The sequence below is a fragment of the Dasypus novemcinctus genome, chromosome 6 (genome assembly GCF_030445035.2).
Source record: "Dasypus novemcinctus isolate mDasNov1 chromosome 6, mDasNov1.1.hap2, whole genome shotgun sequence".
NCBI lineage: Eukaryota > Metazoa > Chordata > Mammalia > Cingulata > Dasypodidae > Dasypus > Dasypus novemcinctus.
In genome coordinates this window covers 18,323,270-18,329,587 of record NC_080678.1, presented here as the reverse complement: position 1 = coordinate 18,329,587, position 6,318 = coordinate 18,323,270, and positions in this window count along the sequence as shown.

The window sequence follows — 6,318 nt, the reverse complement described above, 5'->3', positions numbered from 1 at the left end:
TGTGGTCTCTCGAACTTTGAAAAGCATGGCTGCTTCAGGATCATCTGTCACTGATTTCCATCAAAATTAAATGACTCCCATCAAGATTCAATGGCAGGTGCATTTACAAGCCTGCTGTGGGATTGCCAACCTCTCCTCTTGCCCCACTCACAAGAGAATGAGTCCTAGTCATTTTTGAATCTCAGGTTGCAGCTGAAACCCAGGGAGGCTAAGGCTGTGAGCTCAGGGAATCGGAACGTGCTGGCCACACCCCTTCAGACAGCCCCAGCCAGTAGCCACCTGGACAGCTCCACCCACCTGGCCTCAGGCCACCCTCAAGCTGTACCAAGGGACTAAGGGTTCAAAAAGCACACCTGAAAGCCAGTTCCCATATTACCCAAGGCTGGCCAAAGCGGTCTGTGGCATCCAGGACGCTGAGGTTGGGAATGTGCGCTCTGGGAGTCTCCAGGTTGTCTTCCTGTGCTAGCCCTGAGGCACACACCAACCCAGGACTAGCTTCATCCTCTCAGAGTGGGTTCCTGGGAGCTGTGTGTATGAGGGCCAGAGGCATTCCTAAGCTGCTGGTGGAAGTCTTTGGGGGCCAGTGCTTTTTAAAACCGTGGGAAAGACCACAGCCCCAGAATTGGGAGATGGGCTAGATTCTGGTTTTTTAACTGCTTGCTACATAAACCGGAAAAATGAAAAGGGAGAGAAGGTTGGGCCTGAGACCAGAGAACTCCCAGAGAGCACCCTTAAGAGCCCCGAGCTGACGTCTTGTGACTGCATCGGGTTTAATATCGGGGCCTGACGCCGCTGCCCAAAAATACACCCTGGTGTCCTCGCCGCTCCCAGCGTGCCGAGCAGGGCTGACGTCATCCTGGTGGGCGTCTGCCAGCCCATTCCTGGGTGAACTCGTCGGGGAGCACAGGCCGGCTGCTAGAGACCTGCCGCTGGTTCTAGAAGTGCAAACATGTAACTAGAAAAGAAGCCCACCGAACTCTTTTAAAAATGAACCAAAGATTTTTTTAAACTTGTGACCGTTTCTCTTTGGGACTTGGGCATCTACTGTCTATGAAAACCATACTGAGGCTCCTTCAGTGGTGACTGAATTGAGCTGATGTCATTTTTATCACTGAACATCATCATAGGCAGCTGTTTCATGTATTAGAACGTTCTCCCATCATCCAAGTTAGGTGGAGCTCGGGCACCTGGACGGGTTAACGGGCCTCTCCGTGTCTGTGGTCCCTGGCGGCCCTGGTCAGGCATAGAGCTGGCTGGAGGATCCTAACTAAGGGACGGTCTGGGCCCCTGTAGGGGAGAGAGGACGGTATCTGCCGCGGGTCAGGGGCTTCGGCGAATGTAATCATCCCAGCGTCCTTGGGAGAACCTCAGAGTTGAGAGCACAGGCTTGAATCTGAACCCCTGGGTTCACATCCAGCCTCACCTTAGTCATGATACTGGGCAAATCCCATAGCCTTTCCCTTCCTGCCGTCCTCATTTGAGGGACAAAGAATGGTTAAATGCAATCAGACGTGAAGCGCTGCAAGCAGTGCCTGGCGTGGGGCAGAAGTCTGTTTTGTTTTTTTTTTTAGATGTGTTTTTTATTTCTTTCCCCTTCCCCCCTGCTGTTGTCTGTTCTCTATGTCCATTCGCTGTGTGTTCTTCTGTGTCCACTTATATTCTTGTCACCAGCACCTGGAATCTGTCTCTTTTTTTTGTTGCGTCATCTTGCTGCGTCAGCTCTCCAAGTGTGTGGCATCACTCCTGGGCAGGCTACACTTTTTTTGTGCTGGGTGGCTCTCCTTACGGGGCGTACTACTTGCACATGGGGCTCCCCTACACAGGGGACACCGCTGCGTGGCACAGCACTCCTTACACACATCAGCACTGCATGTGGGCCAGCTCATTACATGGGTCAGGAGGCCCTGGGTTTGAACCCTGGACCTCCCATGTAGTAGGTAGATGCTCTATCCATTGAGCCAAATCCTTTTCCAAGAAGTCTGCTATTAACATCCTAGTTCACAGGGAGGAAACGGAGCCAGGAGCAGAGTCAGAATTTGAATCCAGGTCCATGGGCCATCAGAGGCCACATGGTGCTCACACTGCACCAGGAGGCCCACGGTGGCCAGGAGGGAAGGGACCAAGTGCCCAGGACTTTGAGTAAACCTCTTCCCAGCTCAGAGAGCCCTGGATTTTTGTTGTGTTAAAATTCTATGAGGGAAGCAGATTTGGCTCAACTGATAAGAGCGTCCACCTACCACATAGGAGATCCAGGGTTCAAACCCAGGGCCTCCTTGACCCGTGTGGAGCTGACCCATGCCCAGTGCTGATGCACGCAAGGAGTGCCCTGCCACGGGTGTCCCCCGTGTAGGGGAGCCCCATGAGCAAGGAGTGTGCCCCATAAGGAGAGCTGCCCAGCACAAAAAAAGCGCAGCCTGCCCAGGAATGGTGCCGCACACACAGATTGCTACGCAGCAAGATCACACAATAATAAAAAGGACAGATTCCCAGTGCCACTGACAGGAATACAAGTGGACACAGAAGAACACACAGCAAATGGACACAGAAAGCAGTCAATGGGGCAGGGGGGGAAGGGAGGAGGAAATAAAATTTAAAAATAAATAAGATTCTATGAGAGTGTTGTTCCCACTTCCCAGATGAAGCAAGCGACTGGGAACTGGAACTGCAGGCCACGGGCGGCCCGGACCCTGGGCTTGTTCTCCCAGCTCTCCCCGCCCGCTCCTGCCTTCGTCCTCCTGTCCTCCCCCCGCCCCCTCACCTCCTCTTCACATCTGGCCCAGCTGAGCCCCAGCTTTTGTGAAGCCTTCCCCAGCTGGATGGTACGCCCCTTCCCGTGCCCTGGCTCCCATCACCCTGTGGTCGACATCACAGGGCCTGGTGGTGGTCTGGGTCTTCTCCCCCACCCCCCACCTTTCGGCTGCGGTAAATAATGCCGCTACATACATTTATATACAGCTATCTATCCAAGTGCCTGTTTTCAGTTCCCTAGAAGTGGGATTGCAGGGTCATGTGATAATTCTGTACTTAACTTTCTAAGGAGTCACCAAACTCCTCCACAGTGGCTGCACCATTTTACATTCCTGCCGGCAATGCAGGAGGGTTCCAATTTCTCCATAGCCTCGCCAACACCCATTGTTTTCTATGTTTTTAAGTAATAGTCCTCTTAACAGGTGTGAAGTGGAAGCCTAATTGTGGTTTTGATTTGCATTTCCCTCATGGCTAGTGATGTTGGACATGTGCTTTTTGGCCATTTGTATATCTTCTTTGGAGAAATGTTTATTCAAGTCCTTTGCCCATTTTTAAATTGGGTTGCTTGTCTTTTTGTTGTTGAGTTTGTAGCAGTCAGTTCTTTATATATTCTGAATATTAAACCTTTATCACAGATGTGGTTTCTAAATATTTCTTCCCATTCTTAGGTTTTCTTCACTTTCTTGGAAATAGCTTTTTTTCTTTCTCTTTTTGAGGTACCAGGGCCTGAGATTGACCCTGGGACCTTGTGTGTGAGAAGCTGGTGCTCAGCCACTGCGCCACCTCAGCTCCCCGTGAGTTGTTTTTTTTCTGTTGTCTGCTTGTTGTTTGCTTTTGGTTTTTAGGACGCTCTGGGAACTGAACCCGGGAAGTAGGTGCTCAACTGCTTGAGTCACATCTGCTCCCTTGATAATACCTTTTGATGCAGGAAGGTGGTGTTTTTTTTTTAATTTTGATAAAATCCATTTTATCTTTTTTTCTTTTGTTGCCTCTCGCTCTTTTGAGGTCTTCTGTCTTTTCCTCAACAAAACTAAGACTCCCGCGTCCAGCTCTGACACCTGCTTATCCCTGTGGAAGCAGGCTGGGTGGCCAGGAGGCCCTTAAAGTCCCTCAGCCTGAAGAACTTATGAGTCCAGGGCTAAATTAATGTTTCTTCAGAAACATCAGTTGATGAGAGTTTAGGGCCCAACCCTCCCACCAACTTCCCAGATAGGTAATTTGGGCCAATTGTTTCCTCTCTCTGGGCCTTGTTTTCCCTATCTATAAAAGGTGGCATTGACCAAGCCTTCATGCGGTGTTCTGGGTGATTCTGTTAAGTCCACACTGCTTGTTTTTGTGGTCTGAGCCCTTGGTATTTCCTCATGACCAGCCCACCCATAGCGTGGCTCTCCATTACGGGCTGTGCATTCCTGCGAGCGCCCGGTGAATGTGGACGGTTTGTCCGTTGTTCTGTAACATTAGACGACTGTAATCATGCCAGCGGCCAGGATCCAGGGTTGTAGTTATTTTGGGATGTGCAGGAGCCTGTGGGAAAATACTGGAACAAGTCTGAGTCACTCGGGCAAATACCTTTCTTTCCGTGTTCCAACATGTTTTGAGCTTTTAGGCAGCTCCAAAAAAAAAGCTCCAGCAGGCACCTACCCCCTGTGATGTGGCCGTGCCCGTCCTGAGCGGCGTCCTGCTTCTTTGCGTTTGCCGGCACATCCTCTGGGCTTGGAGCAGTTTGAGTGCCTGGGGTGAGAGGCAGGTCTGAGCCGCTGCCAGCTCTGGATCAAGCTTTCGGAGGGCCTAAGCATGGAAAAGATCGTGGTGCCTCCCCCCAAAATTAATGCAAAATAAACAGAACTGCTACCCCAAAAGAAGTATAAGAAGGGTCTGACTTTCCTGTGTTATACTTTGTTGTCATCTCCCTCCAGGGACGCGTGTGCTTGAGTCTGCCTCCAGCCTGCCATGGTGCAGCACTGCCCAGAAGCACCAGTGGAGGCCAGCCGGCGCCACTCTGTCCCAGGAGAGGGTGCTGAGCAGGCGAGGAGGGACCAGGACCGCGAGCAGCGGAGGCCAGCTTGGGAGCTCAGAACAAGTGGGGCCAGGTCTCCAACTGGAACTGGAAGTAGCCCAGGGCTGTGAGGAGTGGGCAGGAAAAAGCACTCTGGTGGAAGGAGCCTTTAGCTAGAAGAAGTCTTTCCTCTCCTTGCCGAGCTAACCTGGGTTTGCCACCGCTTTCCCCCACAGCTCTGTTCGAGGAAGTTTTCCTTTAGTCCAAAGGAAATCCTACTTCCAGCGCCTCGCTTGCTCTTAAAGTTTTCTCTCCATCTCAACTGCCTTCACCTTTCCTCTGAGCCTACAAAAAGCACAGATCAAAAGGAAACATTTTCTTTCATTCTCCCACCAAAAAGAAACGTCTCCCATTGCTTTCTCTTCATTATCAATATCTTGAAAGAGCCACCCAACGTCACCACTTTTACTGCTCTGTCCACCACAGTCTGCTCCCCCAATCCCATGCTTCCACCGACGTCTTCTTGGGACTTGCTCCCATTTCTCCTCCCCGTCACACTTCCTGACTCACCCTCTTCCCCTGCTCAGTCAAGCACTGGGTCCCCGAGCTCCCTTCCTCTACACTGCTCTTCTCACACTGAGCCACCCACTTCTGCTTCCCTAGATCCCATCACCTCCTTGTCTACATATCTGGCACCCTCTTTCTCCTGAGCCCCAAGCGTGTGTGCTCAGTTGCCTCCAGGACACTCGTGAAGGTGGACAGTCACCTGGCAGCCTCCAGGAACCTTATGTTCAGATTCCGGGGTTCCCTCAGGGTTCCCCCAGCACCAAGCCAGCTCCTTCACAGCTCCAGCCATCCACGTGGAGCACTCTCCAACACCCACAGAGGCCAGCCCAGTGAGGAGGGACAGAGCCCACTGTCCTAAGTGGGAGTGGAGTGGGAGGCGGGCACTGCCATGCAGGACCTGGGTCCAGGGCTGTAAGAGGTTTCCATTTTTCAGGAAAGGCCAGAGATCTGTTTATGTGAAATCTCTCCATTTTAAAGTATTTTTTAAATGTTTAAAAAACTCAGGCCCAACAAAACCCATCTGCAGGCCAGATTTGGTGTTAGGGCTGCCAGTAGGCAAGTTGCGAGCCTCGCTGTGCTGTAAATATTTAATACTGCCTCCGTTCCCTCCTGCCCTTCCCTTTATCCCTTGCGAGTGTCGAGGGGCAAGGACTGTGGCATGGGATCCTTTGACTCTATTACGCTCCATGTGGGGTGGAATAAATGAATGGGGGAAATGGCAGCAGAAAAACAGGAATTGTCTTCCTCCTCCCTTTGGCTCCATCATGCTAAAATCATTTTTTATCCCTATCACCACCCGCTGGTGACACTTTCATTCTGTCATTCAAAAGTTTGCCCTTGGAGCAGCAGCACCCTGTTGCATCCAGTTGGGTTAGTCTGACCTTCAAGAGCTCCCAGCCCCCTAAAGAAGCCAGCTGGCTGCTTCCAGGATCTGCTTGTGTAAACAAAACTCACATCCAAACTCACCCATTATCTTTTCACTGGCCTGCACCGTTCAATGTGGGTAT